At 53.6% G+C, this 23,853-nt stretch overlaps 1 long non-coding RNA gene across 6 annotated transcripts in view; it reads right to left on the minus strand.

Moving 5' to 3' along the window:
• LOC140634245 (uncharacterized) overlaps positions 1 to 6,533 on the minus strand; it is an 82,397-nt gene extending 75,864 nt beyond the window's left edge. For 5 of the 6 annotated variants that reach the window (XR_012031764.1, XR_012031760.1, XR_012031762.1 and 2 more), the window contains exons 1-2: positions 6,495 to 6,533; positions 3,314 to 3,423 (exon numbers count right to left, since the gene is read on the minus strand). This is a non-coding gene — a long non-coding RNA (uncharacterized lncRNA). Of the gene's footprint in view, positions 1 to 3,313; positions 3,424 to 6,213; positions 6,418 to 6,494 lie in introns of those variants that run through there. The other variant, XR_012031763.1, reaches the window with a different exon arrangement.
• Positions 6,534 to 23,853: the final 17,320 nt, after the last annotated feature.

Genomic DNA, 23,853 nt, shown 5'->3' on the forward strand with positions numbered 1-23,853 from the left:
GGCCACCTTCCCATAGCCAGTCTGCTCCTCGGCCCTCCCATGCTCTGAAGTCCTCCACAGCTCCCCAACACTGAACAAAAAAGTCAAGTTCTTACACAGCCTGCCTGCCAGGTCCTTTGAGACCCAAACCCATTGCCCTCTGCAGCAACACCCCCCACAAGTCCTCCCCTCCAAACTCTTGCTCGGCAGCTCGGCCAGGGTCACACCATCCGCCCACCTCCACCCAATGGAGGATGCTCACTCCTCTCTGCTGGTCCAAATAGTACATACAGCCGTAACCCCAATGTCTCCACATCCTCCAGGTTCACCATGGCCTGAATTTCAAAATACAATCATTCCAAACTCCATGCTCCATCCCGCAGGAAGTCCAGTGCCCCTCTGGATATTTCTGACACCCTGTGTGTGCAGAGGACCTCAGGGAAAGGAGAGGGTTCTGAACCCTGCCAGCAGCAACATCAAAGTGAATGTTTCACTTACCCTCCAGAACATTCCCTAGCTCTGACTGCCCTCATGCTCCTAAGGCCCTCTCCACTGAGGAACTCCCTGTTCATGTCCACTCTGTTCCCAGTCCAGGGCTTTCCATAGTGACCAAGAAATCTCTTCAAAACTCCTGCTCCTCTTTACACAGAGCTACGTCCTTCACTTGTGATGACCTTCTTCCAGACCAGGCCTCGCGAGGGGTCCTCCGTAGCAGAAGTGCAGGCTCCCTCTGTTACGGCCCCATCCCAGGCAAGGAACAGCTAGCTGCCTTCAGCCCCTTACTTATGCAGCAATGTTTTCATGTTTCTTATTTTCACAGAATGGAATTTAAGAGTCAGAAACAAGACCACCGAGTCCAAGGTCATTTAACAGACGACAGGAGGACGGAGACCCAGAGGTCAGGATCGCACACAAAGAAAGCCCAGCAATTTAGTGCCGAGCCTGGGCCAGAACCTAGTTCTCTGACTCTGACTCTGAGGCTTCTCTGCTCCCCGCACCACACGCTCTTTCACATCCAGCACAAAAAGGGAAAGCAGTAAGGAGGGAACTGGTGTCTATTGGGCACCTACTATGTGCCAGGCTTGGTGCTAAGCACTTTCTGTCAATAATGCCTTTTAAACCTCATGTCTACTCTATTATCCCCATCTTACAGATGCGCAAACTGACACCCAAGGGGGAAGCCCACAGTCAGCTGCCCAAGGTCTGTCGGTCTGTCGGCTCAGAGCTGGAATTACAACCAAGCCCAGTTCTTAAAGGCATGTGCCCAGCTTGATCTGAAGTGGGGTTCCTCTTCTTCACAACAATAGAAGCAAACATTCGTGGGCTCCTTGCTGGTGCCCAGCACCACATGAACGTTTCACATGATTCACCCCGGGCCCAGGAAGCTGTAGGATTATTCCCATTTTACAGACAAGCAATCTGAGGCTCAGAGAGGTGAGGTAACTCTCACTGTGGATTAGTGATGGAGGGAGACTCAAACCTAGATCCGTCTGGCTCCAAGGCAATATTCTTTCCAACCCCTTCTCCCTTCCTGCTAGGGCCTGCTAGGGCCTGCCTCTCTCCTCCATCCTATCAGCTCCAAGGTCTCACTTTTCCCCACTCATGGGTTCACATCCCTTCCGGGCACCTAGAATGTGCTCTGGTCATTGTGCCAGCCTAGAAGGGGCAGTTCCTCCTCCCCCACACAGCTCCCCAAGCCCTGCAGAAAGGATTGGGTCTGTGGCTAGAAGATCTCCCTCTGCAAAGTCCAGGCTGCCTGGCTTAGGCTGTTCCTGACAATTCACTCAGGGACTAAACCTGACCCTGGAGTCCCAGCCGGGCCAAGATGGGACACTCCCCTTCCTCCAGGCGCCTTCACCACAGCCCTCCCCTTCCATCCAGCAGCAACAGAAGGGGCATTCAGCTCCTCTATCCCAGGAGGTGGGATAGATCTGCAGATCTGAGAGATGTCCCCCCTAGAGCTCCTGGAATGCCAGCCTCAGAATCCAACTTGGCTTCCTTCCGCTGGAAGGGCATTTACTGGGAGGCTGCAAGGGAGCTCACAGTGGAGGACCACTGGGAGAAGCAGGTGCAGACTAAAGTCCAGGAGGAGGGCTTGAGGCTGTCCCAGCAGCCCTAGCAAACTCTCAGCTCAGAGTCGCACCAGCTCTGAGTGAACCAGTCCCTGTGGCTGAGAGAACACAGTGCCTAGGCTGGGGCCTCTGCAGGTCACCTGTCCCACCCCTGATGGGGAGAAGCACCATGCAAAACAGCATACTAAGAGCGGGCAGGGGCGAGTCCCAGGGATCTTGGGTGCTGGACAGTCAAAACTCAACCAACTGCCTCTGCAACAGGCCTCAGACATTGCCTCTTCCACACACGCAGACTAGAGGTTTCTCTGGCTTGGTACTGTACCTCTCGTGGCATCCTACGGTTCCACCAGAGCTAGGAGGACCACACCTCCACAGACGGAGGGAGGGAAGTGTGCTTTTAAGCACCAGTTACACGTTTAACCCAGTGCTGGGCTTTTTCACACAGGTTATCCCTGCAAGTAACGAACAGTGATCCTAGGAGAGCAAATGGCCACGCACAGGTAAAGACTGCTGAGCGGCTTAGGTCTGGAGGCAAGGCAAGCAGGGCAGGGGAGGAGACTGGGGGGCTGGAGCAGTCAGGGCCCAAAGGTGCAAAGCTGGCCTCTTGCCATAGATTGGGCAGCCACCTCCTCCCTCCCAATCTCCAGCCACCTGCTACCCAGCCCACCTCACAAAATAGGAGCCTGCCTGGGCCCCACGGGGTCTTTCAGGAAACTCCTCAGCACCCAGGTGCACCGCCCCCACTTGGTGGGACCTACATCTGACACAGCCTATGCCCCTCCCCAGCAGGGCCGAACCTATAAGCAGATAGAGCCAGGCAAAGACACGGGCCCAGCTGCCATGGGGCGCTCTGAACAGAGATGAAAAGACAACAGTGTTGATTTCTGAACTAGTTTTACGAAGCTAGAATAAGCTGGAAAACATAGTAAGTCACTGCTTTTTCAGCCAGACAAAAACATAACTTTGTTCTTATTTTTAACTTAACTCAAATGATTCTTGGCCCAGTGGCCACAGATTCATTATATGATTTGACAGTGTGTTAATAACAGCCAGCCCCGAATCTCTCTGCAATTGATCTGTACAGATGGCCTCATGTCCGTAGACTTGTCATCTCCTGGACATGTCTGTCCAAGCTGCCCATGACCTGTAAACATGCTATAGAGGCACACACAGGCCTGATCCGCTAGGGTGCGGCAGCAAAGTCCTGGGGTCCTGAGCGAGTGGGATCTGGGCAGATGTGGAGCAGGGGCCTTAGGACATACCTGGAGACCGTAAACAGCCAGGGAACAACCTTGACTCCGATCACAGCTCTATTTCAAGCCACGAAACCTTGGCCAAGTCACTTCACCTCGCTGAGCCTCAACCTCCTCACCTGTAAAATAAAGAGAACATTGACCCCTTGGAATTGTGAACAATTAAGAAATTGGATGCAAAGACACACAACACGATGCAGCCCACATAGCAGGCCCACGGAAAAAGGCCACTTTTCTCTCTTAATCAATCCCATTGGCTGACTGAATCTGTTCTCTTACCTTACCCAGAATGCCCACTGGTCTCATCCTCAAAACCTGGGGGAAAGTAACATCTCCTTATAAGGCGACTACAAGAGCAGGGCTCCCTGGGTGGGTCCTACCAGCCTCAGACAGAGACACCTCCAGGGCACAGCCTGGAGCCCAGGAGATGTGACGGCTGCTGCCAGGTGATGACCTGCCCTGAGTCACGGCAACAAACAAAGCCTGCAGCTTCCCCAGCAAGGGCCCCCCCACCACGTGAGCCCATTTATCTCCAGCATCTGGGCCCAGCCAGCTCCAACAGGGCCCTTGAAACCCAAGTCTGAACCTGCCAGGCCTCATAGGAAGCAGAGCCGCTGGACGCCCCTCCCTGGGCAGGGCCACATGCGGCTGCAGAGATGCTGGAGGCCCTCACAGATAGCAAGGGGCTCTGTTCTGCATTCATCCGATGAGTTCTGATGGCAGCAGGCGGGGAGCTCCCCAACCTTTGCCCACTCCCACCAACTAGGACGCTGCCCCAGGCTCCTCTCCTCTTATTCACCCACCAGAGGCCACAAAGTGCTGGGCCCGGGGCCAGATCCAGACTGCAGACAGGTTCCGTGGATAAAAGCATGGCCTCTGGAGCCAGACTGGCACTTTCTAGCTCTATGTCCTTGGGTGAGTTACACAGCTACTCCGTGCCTGTTTCCTAGTCTGCAAAGTTGACATAAACACCTCCTGCAGTTGGTGTGGCGGGTAAGGAGCTTGGAAGAGTCCACAGTAAATACTCCCCAGTTTTGCCTTTTGGTAAAGTGGAGCCAACATTTTAAAATAAGGAGATCTCACAGGAAAAAAAAAAAAAATCCAGATTTCTGGCTTTTCTTGAAAAACCAAAAGATTTGGGGAGATACATTCCTGCAAGGCACCAGCTGGCATTCCTTTGGAACCAGTGGTTCTCCGCCCCGGCTGGACCTTAGAATTAAATTAGATTCAATTTAGTAGCTGCACCTGGGCCCCACCCCGGACCAATTAAGTCAGATTCCCCAGGATGGGTTCCAGGAATCCTAGGTCATAAAAGTGTCCCTGCTGATTCTAGTGGGTCGCCAGGGTCCAGGGCCTCAGCTTTAGGCAGGCTGTGGACTTTCCAGTTGGCTATGGTGACATTTGCTCTTTATCATTTTCACAGTGGTTTATTTTCACTAGAGAACAATTATTGGATCCCTGCCCTTTTAAAACTGGGAAATAGAAGGAGACCCAGAAGGCCACAGGTTCTCGCTCATGCCTCACTGACTCAGTATATTCATGCGCCCAACTGGCCCCCCAAAGCAGCAGCCTGTGACCCTTGTCTCTGCCCTCTCCCTGGCCAGCCTTATCCACATGTCACTTCAAAGCCCAGTAACTTCCAAGTCCTCACCTTTAATTCAACCTCCTCTGTCCCCAAGCACAGCAAGACCTCTTGCTTCTCAGGCCTTCATCTCCAATGCCTTTCCTGCCTTCTTCCCTGGCAAACTTCTACTCATCCTTTACCGCCCCGCTCAAAGGCCACCTCCTCCAGGAGGCCCTCCTCAACAGGCCAGGGAAAGCTGAAGTCCTCCTCCTTGACGTCACCCACTAAGCTGGGAGCTCGTCAAGAGTGAGGTCATACCTGGAGCCCCAAGACCTAGTTTGGAGCCTGGCCTTGTGACCTCAGAGCCTCTGCACCCACACAGCTTCCCTCCCTCACCACTCCCCTTTGCACAGGCCTCTCAGCCTCTTTCCAAATCTCCTTCAAGCTTCAGTTCCTACTGCTGACTGCCCCCAGCTCTCCCCACCTCCAAGCTCAGGATGGCATCTGCTCAGGCCACTTCAGCTTCGACCTAAGTCACAGTCAGACCCCTGGGTTGGCTGCCCTTGGGTCAAGGGCCCGTGCTTGTCCACCTGGGGCTGGAGGGAGCGTCATGAGGTGCAAACATGGACTCCTTGAGCAGGGATGAGGCCAGGAGAGCTTCCTCTTCAAGGAGGTAGTGGCCACTGCAAGCTCACCGGCTGCCGTGCCTGTGTACACGTCCCCTGCTGGGCCTCGGGGTCCCCACTGTCACCCTCGGTGACCCCACTCCCCTCTGTTCTCTTCCCTTGTTCAGCTCCTCCCAGCCCCGTGTCACAGCTCCAGGCTTCCACGCCACCCAGAGACAGCTCCTGTGCACCGTGCCTGCCTCCTCCTCCCTGTCCTATTGCCAACAGACCCGACCGACCACCGTGGCACCTGCTGGAACAAACACAGGACGCTCAGTTAAATTTCCAAGTTCACATACGTGATGAGTAACTATTTAGTATAAGTATGTCCCAAACATTGCATGAGACATACTTATACTAAATATATATATATATATATATTGTTTATCTGAACGTCAAACTTAAGGAGATGGGGACGCCTGGGTGAGCGTCTGCCTTGGGCCCAGGGCGTGACCCCGGGGTCCCGGGTTCGAGTCCCGCGACGGGCACCCTGCACAGAGCCTGCTTCTCCCTCTGCCTGTGTCTCTGATGAATAAATAAATAAAATCTTTAAAACACAAGTTGAAGGAGATGCCCTGTACTTTCGCCTGCTGGATCTGGCCACCCTAAACGGAGCCCCCTCGGTGAGGCAGAGGCCGGCGGAACCCAGAGCCCGCGAGGAAGGCTGGGCCCTGCCGCACCTTGGTTGAGTTACACCGAACGTGCCTCTTCCAAGAAGCCAGTCTATGGGGTGAGACAACGGGATGCTTTTCTAAATGCGTCTCGGAATTCCAGCATCACTCCTCCCACGTGTCCCTTAGGGCCCTCGAGCGGCTGGCGAGAAAGGGCGTCCTCGGCTCCTGCAAACCCAGGAGCCAGTCCGCGATACCGGGCCCCAGCTGCTCGCTCTCCGGCCACGCCCTCCCCCTCCCCCGGGCGGCTCCCCGCAGAGCCCACCGCCTGCACCTCGGCCGCTCCACACCTTAAATCGTCCGCGCCATGGTGGGCGTCTCCTTCCCAGCAGCCCCAGCGACACGCTCGCCGCCTCTCATTGGCTCTGATCGGGTCATTCCTCCATCCGTGAACCAATCACGGGGGCCAGGAGAACCCAGTGCTCTGATTGGCCAGCCCTGAGTCACATGCCACCTCCAGTGGGCGGAGCCAGGCCCCCAGAGCTGTACCAGGATGCTGTGCTGCAGAGAGAGGGAAAGTGGATCGTCTTGGGTGTTGGGGTTGGGGGCGGGGCGGGGAGTCCTGCCGGCGCCCTGATCACGCGGCTGTTGTGCCCAAGATTGCAAATCCGAGAAACCACCGAGGAGCCGACACCCATGCAAGCGCACGAGGGATTATTTGCAAGCTCGAGCTTGGGTCCAAGTGTACCCGACACAGCAGAGCTTGCAAATAAGCCCTCGTGCGCTTGCATGGGTGCCGGCTCCTCGGTGGTTTCTCGGATTCGCAATCTTGGGCACCACATTAGCCTGCACCCTAATGCTCATTGCATCCTCCTGCTCATTGCATCCTCGCATCTGCGGTTCTGACATTTTCAAGAACAGCACCCCTTCCCCACGTGAACATTTCCCCAGATTTTACATTTAGTATTGGTTAGATGAAAAGCTACCTAATAATTTTTTTAAATGTGAATTTTCAGGAATTCGCTGAAACTGATCTGTGTTTCATGCATCACATCGGCATCAACATATACGTACGTATCCAGTCTGCAGACAATGTCTGATGCATGACAACGCACCATGACTTGAGGACCCTTCACAATTTGGCCAGTCTGCCTTCCCAAGAATGGATCCATCTCATCATAGCCAGGATCCGGTGCAAAATCACCCTTTACCTGTGTTTGACGAGGCTTCTCGGAGGGTCACAGGCCCCTCTGCCACATTGTCTCAGCCCCTTCTGCAGGTGTATCACCAAGGACTCTTGGGTTGCAAGCAACAGAAATGAACCTTGCCAGCTTCAGCAAGAGGAAATATATTGGAAGGTTACTGAGAGCTCACAGTATCCGTAGGAGGCTGGAGCACCAAACTTGGGGACCAAGGATGCTGCAGAGATTAGAATAGCAAAAGGCACAACATTGGCCAGAATACTGTGGTGAGGATCCTGACTCGGGGATGGATGGATCAGGCTCTTTGGTTCAAGATTCCATCCCAGTAACGGAGCTTCTGTTGAGCCTACCTTTACCTAGGGAAGGTGAGACCCCTGCATTCCAGAAGAGGAAACCAGAGTGCTCTCCTGCAGGGGAGCTGATGCTGGCACCCAGAAGCGCCGAACATTCCCTGCAAAGAAGACACACCCTTCAGGTGGTTTAGATGGGGATACGCCCTCCTCAATCAGGAGTGTAGTGGTCAATTATTTTACTATTAGAGTTGCCACCACTTTTTTTTTTTTTTTTTGACTTTTTGGTTATTCTGGAAGCATTCACTTGGATTTTTCCCTGCTCTGGTTTTCTTTATGTTTCCATAATCTTTCGGCTCCTGGGTGGTCTGGTTTCCGACAGGCAGCAGCGTCAGCTGGTTCTCACAGAGTCCATGTGCTCATGGAGGAAATGTGGCCTGAGCCGATGTCACCCCACCCACAGAAAGGAAGTGACAGCTACACAAGGTGGAGAAATGTATGGGTTGTATCCGTAAGGATGATTTTGGTTACTAGGAGCAGAAAACCCAATTCAAATAGCCATAAATAATACAGGCAATTTATGGGCTCGCCTTTTTTGAAAAGTCCTTCAGGAAAAGCTTGATCCAGCAGTTTAAACAGTGCCAGCAATGACCCAGTTTCTCTCACTCAACTTGTCTTTTTCAAGACTGGCTTCCCTACAGTCTCAAGACACATGCCAGCAGTTCCCAAGACGAAGATCAACTCATTCTTGCTGAGTAGGGTCTCAGAGAAGCTTCTTTGTCCAAGAATCCTCACAAAAGTCCTGAAGTTCACTCTGATGTGACAGACATGGGTCACCTGCCCAACTGTAAAACTGATCACTGAGCCAGAGGGTTGAGATGCACTTGCCCCTGTAGCCCCAGTTTTGCCTGGTGCCAGAAGCAGATGGTTCCCCAAATCAAAACCAAGTCTATCCAGAAGGGCAGGGAGCAGGGAGGAGAAAGATACTGGGAAGCCACCCACACAGGCCCACTGCCTTGGGCAGCCGCATACATGGGAGTTAATGATTGATTGTCATAATTGCAGCTCCCATCATGAACCACATTAAGCATTTCACATGCATGAGTCCTGTGATTTAATGAATCATCACAGAACCCTGGGAGGTGGCCTTTTAATCCAATTTTCAGAGAAGAAAGCAGGTTAAGTGAAGTGACTTGCAGTATCATGGCTTTTCTGAGTCAGAGGCAGCTTATGAACCCAAAATCTGTCTGATGCCCAAGTGCATTTTCTTGACTTTACCCCCATCCCGGATCTCAATCATGGGCAAGGTGTTGCCAGGGAGATCAAGAAGGAAAGCATATTTATTCACCAGGCCTTAGGTGAGCACCTACTATGTGTCGGGCATTCTTCCCAACTCTTGAGTACTCAACCCAAAGGGGAGGTGGGGTTTACGGCTCTGTTGGGCCCTTCATCTGCATTACCTCACTGAATCCTTAAACACACTCTGGGGAAGACAATCTTATCTCCTCTGGATCCCTGAGTTTACAGGTGACAGAGTTGGTTGAGCAGCTCTACTTGCTCTTTCTGGGAGCTGAGTGGTCATTCGCAAAGATCAAATCAGCAAGAAGACAGCCACATCCCCCGAGGTCCACTGAGAAATCCAGCCTGGAGGAGCGCAGGCACACGTGGATCAGGGTGTGCCGAGAAAGCTTCCCGGAGAAGAGCAAGTTTCCTGAGCCATAGAGAATAAGGCTACAAGTTCAAGATGCCCAGGCTGGCCCACCACGTCCTCCAAGTGCTCTGGGTGTTTGTCTGCAGTATCCCCACCTCTGGGAATTCCCGCCCCAGAATCCCAAACAGGGAAACCTGCTTGCCTCTCTCAGTACGATTCATACCCCAAGGTTAGCATAAGAGAATTTTAACAACTACAATTTACAGCCCCCTTCTCAGGGCCAAGGCTCCATCTCAGCCTTGCAGTCACCTGCAAGGTAGGAATTGTAGACATCATTTTGCAAGCAGGGAAACGGAGTGTTCGAGACAGAGCTCAGGAGTCCTGGGGCCAAGATTGAATCTCCAGGTCTGACAATCTCCTTGCTTCTCATGAGACACTGAGATTCCCCAGGCTACACACACATACACACACACACACACACACGCACACCTTTCTACAACAGAAGAGGCTAGTGCACTTCCTGAGTACCCTCCACTAGGCTGCTCTCTGGCCCTCTGACGTGGGCTCTTGGCTGTGGACTTTCTAGAACCCTCAGGCAGCTCATTGCAGGTGTTCCCTCCATAGGGGGCTAGGTTGCCCAAGCTTTTCTAAAGCTCCCACTCATTTCTCAAAGCCTTAATGGAGGAGACTTATTTCACTCAGCATTAAACTCTCTAGCTCCACTCATGTCATTGCTAATGGCAAGAGCTCATTCCTTTCATGGCTGAGTAATATTCCATCGTGCGTAGACACCGCGTCTTCTTTATCCGCTCACCAGTCGGTGGACACGAGTTGCTTCCATAATTCGGCTATTGTAAATAATGCTGCAGTAAACACAGAGGTGCATGTATCCCTTTGAATTAGTGTTTTTTCATAGTCTTTGGGTAAATATCCAGTAGTGCGATTACTGGATCATAGGATAGTTCTATTTTTAATTTTTTTAAAGGCTTTTATTATTATTTTTATTTATTCATGGGAGACATACAGAGAAAGGCAGAGACACAGGCAGAGGGAGAAGCAGACTCCCTATGGGGAGCCTGATGTGGGATTCAGTCCCAAAACCCCGGGATCCCAACCTGAGCCAAAGGCAGACGCTCAACCGCTAAGCCACCCAGGTGTCCCTCTATTTTCAATTTTTTAAGGAAACTCTTTCTATACTGTTCCTGCAGTGGCTGCACCAGCTTGCATTCCCACCAACAGTAAACAAGGGTTCTTTTTTCTCCACGTCCCTGCCAACTCTTCTTGTTTCTTGGGCTTTTGATCTTAGCCATTTTGCCAGGTGTGAGGATACCTCATCGTGGTTTTGATTTGCATTTCCCTGATGATGAGTGATGCTGAGCACCTTTTCCTGTGTCTGTTGGCCATCTGTATGTCTTCTTTGGAGAAATGTCTGTTCATGTCTTCTACAAGAACATGGGTTTTGAAGACACAGACCTGAGTTTGAATCTGGGCTCGGCCACCCACATGCTGTGTGACCCTGGGCAAGTCATCTCCTGTCTCTGGGCCTCAGTTTCTGAGCTGTTAAATGAGAACCAGTAATCCCCATTCCGTGGGTTGCTGTGTGAGCCAGAAACCTAGAAACCATCCTTCAAGTGTTTCTCCCCCTACCCGACACAATCCATTCAGGTACTGAGTTCTATTCATTTCACCTCCAAAATATATTTCAAATTCATGCACCTCTCTCTGTCTCCTATGTCACTCTCCTCATTCAAGCCACCATGGTCTCCTGCCTGGACAACTCATGTAGCCAGAGAGATCGTTACAGAATCATACCTTCGATGATGCCAGCCCCATTTACAACTCTCCAATGGCTTCCTGTTGCTCTCAAGGAAACTCCAAGATCCTTACTGTCACCTGCACAGAGAGGCCCACGTGGGGAGAGCCCACCACCCTACCCACTCATGACCTGCCCTCTCCCTGGGGCTCCCGGCACCCAACCTTACAGCAATACCATTCCCTCTGCCTGGAACGTCCTTCCCCACCCTAAGCTGGTTAATTCCTGCTTATGCATCAAATCCCTATTCAAAGGTCACTTCCTCAGGGAAACTTTCCTTGATTCCTCAGACCAGATCAGATTCCCTCATTTATTGATCTCATCCTGTGCTTCTCTTTGGTGGCACCGATCACAATTACTATTACCTAAGTGTTGGTCAAATGGGTCCTTGACCGCGTGTCTCCTTAGTCACGGGCACATTGTTTTTGCCTTGTCCTCAGGAGAACAGCCCCTCTCCCCCACCTAATGATCCCAGAGCTGGGTCCAGATTGAGATTGGATATATGAGTGTTGCTACAAGAGGGGGAGTATGGGAATGTTGGTCGGGGCAGGCATCTTCAGTGCCCCATGGAGAATGCCCCGACGAGAATGAAGCCCCAAACAAAGAAAGTAGAACCAGGAGACAGAGAGCGAGCCCCTGCTCCCGAGAATGTTCTTTCGCCCTGGAGCCAGCCGGGTCTGAAAGTGTCCCCTATTATGTGATTTCCCCCCATCCCCACCCCTGGGTGCTGCTGTGTTTGGCGTAAGCCGGTTTGACCTCACAGACAGCAGATGGGAGCAGGCCAGTACAACTTTCCTAAACTGGATGTGGGTGGGGATGAGGACCGGTGGGCCGGTCCTCCTGGGCACCCCGCTCAGAGCCTGCTCGCTCACTATGTGCTGCCCGGAGAACGAAGTGGAAAGTGGACAGGCCACAGCACAGGATCAGGAGGGAGTCGTGGTTATTGAGCAATGTGAGGCCTCTTGCTCTCCTGTCGCACAGACGCTGCCAGCTTGACCAAAGCACGAGCCTCCCTGATGTCCTGACTCCAGGACCCTCCTCCCCGGAGAGGGGACGATGCCAGCCGCGCCCAGCTGTGGCCCGCTGCTGGGACTACGGGCTCCTCTCGGGTCCTCCGGCTCCTTCCTCCCCCTCACTCTCAGAACCTGAGGCCTCTGCTCTCCCTCCTTCACTTCCCAGAATATTCCAGGGCTGACCCATCCCCCCTCCCCAGGCGCACACCCAGCAGCCAGGGTGACTGTTTACCCTCTGCCCTTAGAAGCCATCTCCGGCTTGTGGCAGTGGGCATCCCACACAGCCGCCCTCTGCCCACAGCCTCGCCAGACAAGCAAAGGTGCTTCCTGCAAAGGGCTGGCGCTGCCGGGCTGAGTCTCCGCCCCCTCCAGGCGCACCCCCACCGCTCCCTGCCACCCCAGCCCCCACTGCCTCAGCAGGCTGCACACTCACCTTCTGGTCTGTCTGGGAGCCAAGGGGGATGGGAGTCAGAACTCACCTCCTCCTGCGCCTTGGGCAGTGTGGCCAAGCCACACTGGTGTTCAGCCAACACCAGGGGGATTGTAGGGGGTGAGCCCTTGGGCTCTGGAGTCAGAGAGACATGAATCCAACCCCCCACCCACCTTGCAGCTCTGTGACCTCGAGCAAAGCACTTGGTCCCTCTCAGCCTCAGTTTCTCCATATGTAGCATGAGCACAACTGTCACCACCCTGTGGGCTGTTGTGACCGTGAAGTTAGTGTGGTACCTGGCATGTGATTAAACACTGACTGACTTGAGGGGCTCAGGCAGGGGGCTCAGCACTTTCTTGAGGCGATATTAGTGTTGGGGACACTGCCTCACCCAATGGTGAGTCCCGCCTCTAGGGGCCACCTGGGTGGAAGGGAGCCCGGGGTTGAGCTGCATTTGTGCAGTCTGCACCCTTTATTAATTTGGTGTTTATCTGGGGAGGCCTTCAGGTCTGAAGGGCTTCCAAGTGTCCTTGGACACCGCCGACATCCTCCTGTGTGACTGGGCCTGTCCTTGACCTCTGCAGGGCACTTTGGAGCTATCCCCACCCCTTCTCCCCTCATCACATCACCACCCTAGAAGTAGGCCCGCATCAGCATACGCGCCCACCCAATTCCCCAGAGTTTTCTGTCTCCTAAGAAATAGGTTCCCCTGACCTATGAGCACTGGCTTTGGAGTCACTGATGGAGGGTGTCCTACCAGCTGTGTGGCCTCAGAGGAGTCACCTCACCTCTCTGGGCGTCATAGGATGGGGAAAACATTACCTAACCCCCTGGACACCTTGAGGATTAACCATGGAAACTTAAGGCAGCTCTCGACACGGCAGCAGGCGCTAATAAATGATGAGCAGACACGGGAAGGAAATGACACATTTGCATCCTCCACCCCCAGCTCCCTGCTTGCTTTCGAAGGAGGGTGCAGCTCTGAAGCCGAGAGGCTGTGGGGAGAAGGATGGGAAGGCCGAGCCAGGCGCCAGGCCCCCACCCCGCGTGGGCTTTGGCAGGATGAGCGGGAGCAAGACTTGGAGCTGCAGCCCCGAGGCCTGTCTCCTCTCCCCACGACGGGCTTCGCATGTGGATCCTGCGGCCCATGCATCCACAGTCTGCTCCACGGCTGCTCAGCCCACTGGGCTCACACCTGCGGGATGTCCACCTGGGGAGCATCTGCCCTAGGAAGCCCCGCCTGTGTAGACCTGGGAGCGGGCTCAGGCCTCCGGGGCAGGGCGTACCAGCCTCTGGAGGATGGGCTGTGAGGGTGTGAGGCCCCTCAGCCTGAGGGGTGCCATGTGGGCCTGGAGAGGACCAGGGCAGGGCCCGGGGTCAAGGTCAGGGCCTCACTTGCCTCAGTCTCAGGACAGTTGGGAACTGATGGATCCCTGCCCTCTGGACCCTTATAGTCTAGGAGAAAGAACAGATGCTAAACAAGGAATTCTAACAAAGTGGGATCCGTGATACAAACGCCTGTGGGGAGAGAACCTGGCTGGGCCTGGGGGGTCCACCTTCTGATACCCCCAACCTGAGGCCCCTCAGGCCCCTCCTGCTGCCCAGCCCCCTCTCACCACCCCCAGGGCAGGGTGTTCAGGGAGCTGAACACACAGCTCAGCACCAGCCCTGCCGCGCTCTGGACCGCACTGAGGCCCACAGTCCCTGAGCTCATGTCTCCCAAGGGGAGGCCCCCAGACCCGCTGAGAGTCCTACCTACCCCAGACCCACTGAATCACATTGTCTGCGGCAGGGCCCCAAGTCAGCATAGTCAGCAAGCGTCTGGGGGCCCTGATGCCCCTTGAAGTCTGAGAGCACTGCCGGAGGGAACATACTGCATTTACACATTTATTCAGCAATCAACTCTTGATACCTTCTGTGTACCTGGCGCTGCTCTAGGTACTGGGGATCCATCTGTGAACACACACAGCCCCTGACCTCAAAGCTGACATCTTACTGGGAGAGATAGTGAGACAAATAAACATACGATGAGGTAATTCAGATAGTGATAAATACTGCAGGAGGCAGAGTGGTCAGGGAAGGCCTCTTGGAGGAGATGACATCTGAGCTGAGACCTAAAGGATTCAAAGCCAGGTGTATCTGCGTCTGCACCCTAACCACCATGGCCCTACCTCGTCTTGTCCAGTCGGCCTCCCTACTCCAAGGGCTCAGGAAAAGCAAGGGTGATGGTGGAAAGAAGGCCATGCTTCCTCCTCTTAGAGAAAAACCTTCACAAACTAAGCGTAGGGGGAAGTGGTGATATAATGCCCACCACATATAAATAGGCCCGTCCACTCCAGAGTCATCCTGGAAACCTGCGGTCAGTTTGGACTTTGCTTAAGGCCGAGCTCCCTGCCACCAGGAGCCCAAAACGGCTGAACAAACTTCAAGCTTCACATGGGGCCTGCCCTCGATGAGTTCAAGGCCCGAGCATTTCTCCAAAGTCAAAACCGCAACAGGAAGGCACAGAAACGGTCTCCTGAGGAGGCCCGGCCTGGCGCAAGGGCTCTGGTCAGCTTCCCGAAGGCCATGATGGAGCAGGAAGGAGGGAAGCCGGGGATGTCCCCTCGCTCCAAAGTCTCTACCCTGCCCGGGCGCCCGTGTACCTGATATGAGAATTGGGGATTTGGGTTAAGCGTTGCCCTGCATCTCCACTCCTGGAAGAAGCAATGCATTTAGTCCCCGACACGGAGCATGGAAGAAGAAAGTGTGTGGTTGAGTTGTGCCGTGTGTCTCGAGTTGTTCTTGACAGTTCTGAGTTCAGATCATCTATTCCCATTTCCCACAGAAACCAACTCGTTGGGAAGTGGGATCGTCCTGGTAGTTCTACAGGCGGAGGGGCCCTGGGCAGGGAATCTGGAGCCCACATCCTTGGTTCTGGCTCTGCCACTTGGCAGGTCTCCCTTCCTGGGCCAGGGGACTGTGGCCTAGAAGTGCAGGGATCCTCGAGCTGACTCTCTGCCCTGACAAGAAGGAGGGATGTGGGCTCCAGCATGAAGGTGGTGGTGGTCCTAGTGAGAGGCCGAGAGGGAGAAAAGAGCCCTGTGGGGACCAATGAGGTGTGGGAGCAGCCTGCCAGCTCCCCAGTGCCGCCGCCACCTGCTGCCTCCCCCCGACCCACTTCCTACCTCCTTCCTTTGACCCTCAGGCTGGAATCTTTGCTCCATCTTTTATTGGCTGCATGATCTTGACCAGTCCCTTGGCCCCCATGAGCCTCAGTTGCACCACCCATAGAATGGAGCTAACAACCCCTCCTAGGGCCTATGCAAGTCTCCCAAGAAATCCTGCACCTACTGTGCCTGCCTCAGCACTTGACACACAGGAGAAGTGTAGAATAGAATAATTCTCTATCCCTAGTAAATGTAAATTGAATTGTGTCCTTGATCCTGGTCCCAACATTTAACCCAGGGGCTAAGCTTCCTCCAAAGGAAGGACTGGATGTACTCAGTTCAAAAGTATAATCATCACCATCACCCCCACTCCTGATATCAAATCCTATACATTCATCACTGAGTGAGGTCCTGTCCCGAGCACATAGTAACTACAATTTACTGCACACCTACTATGTGCCAGGCACTACACACATGTTCGCTACCCCATCATGTTCTCCAACAACCCTTCAAGCTGAGGAGACCTCCATTTTACAGAAGTGAAAACTGAGGCTCAAAGATGAGAAGTTTCTGCTCAGGGACCACATAGAGCCCCACTGTCTACCTGCAAAGGCCAGGCATTTGCCACCAGGCCACCCTAAGGGTGAGGGGAGCTTTTGCTCTCTCAGCACTTCAGCAAGGACAGCTGGGGAGACCCCAGAAGACATAGCAGAGACCTGAGTGGCTCCCCTAACTAGCCAGCTCTTGACAATTTCACTAAAATACAATTTTCTCTAAATTAAAGTTTCCTCTTCCTTTTTTTTTTTACAAAATAAGACCTGGGTTTCAAGGTAGATCCCAAGGCTGTTCCAAATTCTGGAAGAGCCCAGAGTGGACCTATGATTCTAGGAGCACATTTCCCAAGCCTAAAATGGGCACATGAGGCCTACCAAGGATGAGGGTCCCTGGATATGTGAATTTGGGGCCCTTTTGGGCTAAGTCCTAAGATCATGACTGGTAAATCCCACAATGCCTCAGTTCTTTCTGGGAAAGCACAATTGTGCCTCCAGACCATGACTCAGTCAATACATCCACAGGCCGGCCATGGTGATCAGGGTTCTGTGGGCCTCTGCAGCCCCCTGGACACCCTGGCTGGGGCTGGGAGTGTGTCAGGGAAGTCTTGAGGAAGGAGGGTTGACCCAGCCCTGCGGACAGAGACAATTCAAGCAAGCAGAGAGAAGGATATGTCTTCTCCAAAGGAGCATCTTGGCAAAATAAAGAACATTGGTCTTCATGGTCAAACCAACCTGGGTTTGAATCCTTAGGTAGACAGATTGATGGATGGACAGATGGATGAATAGATGAATGTAGGGAGAGCTGGGCATATAAGTGAATGGATGGATGGATGGATGGATGGATGGATGATTGAGTAGATGGGTGGATGGACAGACAGAAGGATGGTGGGTGGATAGATGGATGGATGGGTGGTTGGATGGATGGTTGGGTAGATGGACAGACAGAAGAATGGTGGGTAGGTGGGTAGATGTATGGAGGGAGGGAGGGAGGGAGGGAGGGAGGGAGGGAGGGAGGGACAGACAGAAGGATGGTGGGTAGGTGGGTAGATGGGTAGATGGACAAAAGAATAGTGGGTGGAGGGAGGGAGGGAGGGAGGGATGAATAGATGGATGGATGGATGGATGGACAGAAACACGGTGGATGGATGGGCAGATGTATGGATGGATGAATGGCTAAATAAACATATGAATAAATAAAAGGAGGAGGGAAAGCCTGATCAGTTAATGCCAAGGCTGCTGTGTCTCCTGCTGTGCCACCTGTCTGCCCTCTCTAGTCAGGATACACAGGGTATGGCATGGTAACAAATGACTCCAAAACCTTGGTGGCTCCAAATGGCATAGGTTTCATTCTTGTTCACTTCACATGCTTGTGGGTTGGTGGGGACCCTGCTCCACATTGTCTTCACTCAGGACCCAAGTCAACACCATCCTGCCAGTTGCCAGTGGCTGTCACATTTCATTGGCCAAAGCCAGGCACTCGGGCACCCTAGTTTCAGGGGAGGGGGCAGTGCATTCCCACCAGGAAGCTGGCAAGAGGAGAACCTGGATATTTGTGAGAAGCCCTGATGCTGCCCCACGTGCCAAGCTTCCCTCTGGCTGCCCAGGGGCACGGTCCCAGAGTCAGTGGGGTGAGGACTGGGCGCAGAGGGGAGACAGAGTGTAGCGGCCCTCACCCCATTTCCTCCATCTAGGGACACCCAAGGCCCAAGGGGACGTGGTCACTCCTCAGTTCCCAGGTCCTGCTCACTGTGAAAGGAAATTTTGGGACCAGCATGGACCCAAGTCCCCCCAGGGGCTGGATCATAAATCTTGCCTGGTCCTGCCTCAGTTGGGCCATTGCTCCCAACTCTGCCCTCTGGGGCCCAAGGACAGGCCACAGGGCACCCTGGAGGAGAAGCATGGGGCGTCCAAGCTGAAACGTCCAACCCTTGCATTCACAGAGAGAAACTGAGGCTCCGAGAGAGTGAGTGTCTTTCCAGGGCCCAGCTTCCAGGGCCCAGCTTGTAAAGGGCAGAACTGGGTCTTCGGAAACTCTGTCCAGCGTCCCTTCCACCCGCAAATGACAAGCAGGCATCTTCATAGCAGGACCTGAGACACAGGAGTGAAATGCTTGCCTTTCCCTGGGCCAAAGCACTACTGCTGAGCCTGACATGCCAATAAGAGCCTTAGGGGCAGCTCGGGGCCCTGGGGGGCTCTCCCCCGGGCCCGGGGCCCCTCCCCATCCGCAGGAGAAGCACTGGATTTGAAGTTGGGCCATCCTGTGTTCCAGGCCCTGCCCTACCGCAACCCAGCCGAAGGTCCTGGGGCAAGTCCCTTAGCCTCATTGAATGTCAGTTTCCCAATCTTTGAAATGGGATGACAGTGGCCCTGCCTAATTCTCGGCGCTCTGGGAAGGCACAGGAATGTTTGCTCCATCACGACATGTCACACAGATGTGTACAAGCAAAGGCTTCCATCCTCTTCCCCCACCTCGCCCGTCAGCCCCAGGCCACTGAAGCCAGTACAAGTCTTGCACAACTTAGTGCCCAGGCAAGATTTTGATGAACTGAATCGATTTGTTCTTAATTCATTTCAGCAGGTACCTGCCGACACCTAGGCCAGTGCTGTGGGTGACAGGATGACAAGAATCCCTCAGTCCTAGGAGGAGCCCAAAAGTGGCCAAATGCAGGAGGACAGGAGATCCCAGGCCATGCTTGATGCTAGGTGCTCATCTGCGTGTCCCTCCTTCACTGACGGTTGGCCCGTTCTCCCCACCGGGCTGCGAGCCCCGTGGACACAGGGACCCACCAAATCCCCAGTGACTGGCCATGGGGCACATGGCTGATGTCACTGAAGACTTACTGACCAGGTGAAGGACCTTGTGGGCAGTCCCTTCTCTCTGAGCCTCTGGGTCTTTATGTGCAGGACAGGGTGGCGGGGGAAATAACCCCGGACAACGAAGAGCTTAGATAACCCAGTTGCCCAAGTCCCCGGATCGTCACAGGCCAGCAGCGGGCATGGCTGGAACCACCACCCTCATCAGTATTAGTGCACCATACTACGGGGGTGACAGGGGTGTCCCGGGGCTGCGGGGGACTGCGGGGACCCCCAGCCCTGCCCAGAGTTCGCTCACACCGCCGGCCACGGCCGCACCTGCAGTTCCCTTCCAGCCTCGAGGTGAGAGCACTCACCGGGCCCGCAACCTCCGAGCTTTGACCATGGACAGAGCATCGCCTGCCGCCTGGAGCTGGCCCACCGGCGCGGGAGCGACACTTGCCTTGCGTCGCCATCCTCCCCTGTCGCCCAGGGAATGGGGTAGCAAAGGAGCACCTTCCACCCCCGCCCAGAGGCTGCTCTCAGACCTGCCCCCCGCCCCCCCCCCCCCAGCCGGGATCTGAGCAGCCCGGCCGCCCTCTGCTGCTCCCGGAAGTGCCCTGCGTCTGCACCTTGATCTCCACACCCACGATGCCAGGAAACCCCAGCAGGGGCGGCCAAACTGGGATATTTATAGCGGGCGTGCAGAAAAGCTGCCACCCCCATCTGTTTACCCAACAGCGCTCTCCGAGCTGGGCGCTTCCAGCCCCGCCGGCCACAGACAGACCCTCACCGCCGCCTCGTCTATTTTTTCCTCCCCACTTAATTTTGCATCATCCCAGCTTCCAAAATAAACTTCCCCAAACCAGCCAGGCTCCCTCAGGCCCAGAATCCCTAATGGAGCGCCCCTTCGGCCCCAGCCCCCATCAGCCCATACGGGCGAAGCCACCAAACCCAACCCGGCCCCTTGGCTGCCCTTGGCCTTGATTTAGAAGCAGCTGCTCCGGCCCTGGCGGCTTTCTGACACTCCAGTGCCGGGGTGTCTGCATCTGTGGGGATGCCGGCTGGGCATCTGTGTGCGTGGTTCCTGGCTGGAGGCTGAGGGTGCTGCCCCTCACATGCACATTCATACACATATGCGCACACATACACACATACACAATGCACACATGCACACGCATGCATATGTACACATACATATGTGCATGTGTGTGCATGCACACATATACACCCATGTACATCATGCATGTGTGAGTGCACACTTGTGTGCATGTGCACGCGTAACATGCATGCATGTGTGTGCATGCACACGCATGCAAACAGTGTCCCATGAGCTTCCCTGATGCCTGCTGTCCTCCTCCAGCTTCATCATAGGACCCACCCACTCCCCCATCTCTGCCCACCCACCCCTTGAACTTTATTCTCCTAGGGCCATGCCGTCTCACCTCAGGGCCGATGCCCGTGCTACTTCTCCTCTTACCGTTTCTTGAGCTAACCTTACTAACCCCTCAGGCCTGCACTTCGGTATCACCTTCACCAGGAAGTCTCTCCTGAGCAGCGCAGGGGGGCAGGTGCTCTGGGTCATCCCTCATCTCCACCTCAGAGGCCAAGGGAAACTTAGAAACCACTCCCAGGCTGAAATGAAGGCCCCCCCAACTCTCCGTGGACTCCTCAGCCATGCCCTGGGCCCCTCAAACTGGCCAACCAGCTTTCTCATCCCCAGAAGAAAGTGCTCCTCCACGCCAGAGTCTAGGAGACTCATTTAGCCCATCCTCCTGGGGCAGAAACTGAGGACATCTCCACCATTCCACAATTACAATTCCGACTTTGTGTGTGCTCTCCTAAGCTATGGGTTTTCAGGCTAACAATTCAAAAGATCATTTATTTCTTCCGAATTGTCTTTTTTCTTTTTCAAAGAGTAAGGATAGGAAAGAAACCAATACTCGTCAGGTATATTTGACATTTAAAAGAAAGGTATATCCTCTATTTAAGAGAAAGAGAGTCATGGGCCCATTCTTTGGATAAACAAACTGAAGCTTAAAGAATTGCACCTCATTCCTTTATCCAGCACTCTGTGCCAGGCACACAGTGGCTTTAGGAACACACAAGCATGATCCCCACTGCCTTGGAGGTCATAAACCACTGGAAGAGACACACCACATAGACAATTTTACAATTAATTATTTAATGAGCATTTTGACTAGGTTGATAGTGCTTCAGAGGACCCGAGGGAATTAGCTCAGCAAAGGACCGGTTGAGGAGCATTCCCGGCAGGGAAAGAGCACACGCAAAGCCCAGAGGGGAGGCAGGGGGGAGATGGGGGACAGAAGAGATGATTTGTTAAAAGCCATGCAGCCAGTGAGGGATGGGCCTGGGCCGGAGCCCAAGGCAAGCTGACCCCAGGGCCTTTGCTTATGCCTCTCCAGCACGAGGGCAGGTTGCTGTTGATGGAAAACAGCACTGGGAGCCGCCTGCGTTATTGTCTCCTTGTCCTCCTTGGATTTCAGCTACAAGCATGACAAACAAATTAACATCACCAGTTCTAACTGGGAATGTTTAAGAAAACTAAGTCTTCTATTAAAACAGCTTAACAATCCAATTTTTTAAAGGTTCTAATAAACACAAGTCAAGAAGATAAACATTCAAGAGCAATCTGGTGCCGTATGCAGTAATCCTTAGCTGTCGATCACATTCCTTGCTTCCATGAACTTAACAGCATGCCTCTTCTAACTTCCCTCGAATATTTCCTTACAAGTCGGGCTTTTTCTCTGAGACTGCGGGATTACAAGCGTCTGAGGACTGGTAGGTAATGCGAATTACCTTTGAGGAAAAGTCAAGTCCACGCCACCCACACCCCCGCAGGTGCAGGGGACGCTCTGACAGGGCCTTCCCACCCTGAAGAGCTCATTTCCTAGCTTGATTCCTGCAGGCGGCTCGAACACAGGCTCGAACTCACACTCCTGGCAGGAGGCAGGGCACTAAAGAAGCTTCCAGGTTCCCCAGACACCACTCTGCCTCCCAAAGGAAACGGCGTCACTTCTACCCCAGGCCATCTTCAAGATGCTCAGCCACAAGTATTTTCACCACCGTTCCCTGTTTCTGGAAGGAAGGAGAAAGCTCCCAGCCGCGTCAGTGAGTGGGGTCAGGAGCAGACAAGAAGACGAAGGTGGGGAGGAACCAGCCTCCAGGATTCTCTCCAGACAGGAAGGGCGGGAAGGACCGGCAAGGCCAAAAGCCCTGTCGGGAACCAAAGCCACAACTTGAGGTTGGTCGGTAGACAAGACCCCAGACTTGTGAGCCAGGGTACGCAGGGGGATCCCAGGACAGATGCCCTGTGCCCTGGTCTGTGAGGACCCCCATCCTTCAGGGATGTGGAGAAGTTATGCCCAGTGTGTCCTGGGGCTGGGGACAGAGCGAGGCTTCAACCACCCAGGGTAAAATGATTATCGTGTCAAGTACAGGATCCAGAACCTAGAACCACAGGACATTTCGGTTCGTTTTTTCTCCCAGTGCTAGTAGAGAGCTGAGAGAGGGGAGGTTGAGAAATGCCAAGGTTGCAGGCAGAGAAAAGGGCTTTTCCTAAAGCAGGAAAGACTACAGTTAGACACGAGGTAGGAGTATCTGACCATCCAAGTGACAGCGTGGTCGTGGAATGAGCTCCCGAAGGCAGTGCTTCATCCCTGAGACCGGAATGTAGAAAGACCAGCCCAGACTGGTGAGGCCCAATCAGAGGGGCCGACTTTCCTGACTTTGACGGCCCTTCCTTCTAGCAAAAGATTCCACAGTGGCTGTACTTATAGTATAGGCTGATGGTGAAATAACAAAAGGCCATCATAAATTTAAAAATGCTTTTCAATGACTTCGCGTTTGACTTGTCACAAATCATCTAGAAGCCTTGAAAATGTAAATGTGCGAACCAGCACCATGGAAGAAGCCTTCTGGTCCCCCCTCCAAGAAACAAACAAGGTTGAGCTGAGTCTATTCAGACTTTAAAGACGAGAAATAAGGGGAAAGAGGAAGGGGCACAGTAGCTGACCGAACATATAGCCGACAGAGCAACAGAACGGATCGGCCAACCTGATGTCCACAAGGATCAAGAGCGTAAAAGGCCACAGGTGGGGGATAGAGGACCACGCTCTAGATTTAAAAGAAAATTAAGAGACATAACACCCAAAGGTCAGAGGTGGATCTTGTCTGAGCCCTGATCCAACAAACCATCCAAAACAGACATCTTAAAAACTGTCGTGGACATGTGATAAGAATGTAAATATTAATTTCAGTAGGTGACATCCTTGCACGGTGGTTATATAAGAGAACGTCCACGTGTCTCGGACAGTGGCATACTAATCAATGTTTAACCCCGACTCAGGGCTGGGGAGTCGTAAGGGAACCCTGTTTTGTCGTGTTTGCTGATTTCCGTGGTGTAAATACTCCCACGTGGCAGATTTCTAGCTACTGACACCACATCCCTGAACTCGGAAGTGAGAAGAGGTGCTCAGTCAGCTCTGAGCAGCGGGAACCAGCTGGCTCCAGCACACCACTGATTTTAGAGACCTACACCAACGTATTCAGATGACACGGCAAGATATCTGGAATGTGTCTTGATATAATTCAGTAAAGAAAAAGAAAAACAGGGGCACCTGGGTGGCTCAGTTGGCTAAGCATCTGCGTTTGGCTCAGGTCATGATCTCCGGGTCCTGGGATAGAGCCCCATGTTGGGAGAGGGAGAAGTCTGCTTCTCCCTCTCCCTCTTCCCTCCCTCCCTTTGCCCCTGCCCACCACTCATGCTCACATGCTCTCTCTCAAATAAATAA

Source organism: Canis lupus, chromosome 5 (assembly GCF_048164855.1).
Source record: "Canis lupus baileyi chromosome 5, mCanLup2.hap1, whole genome shotgun sequence".
In the NCBI taxonomy this organism is placed as follows: Eukaryota; Metazoa; Chordata; class Mammalia; order Carnivora; family Canidae; genus Canis; species Canis lupus.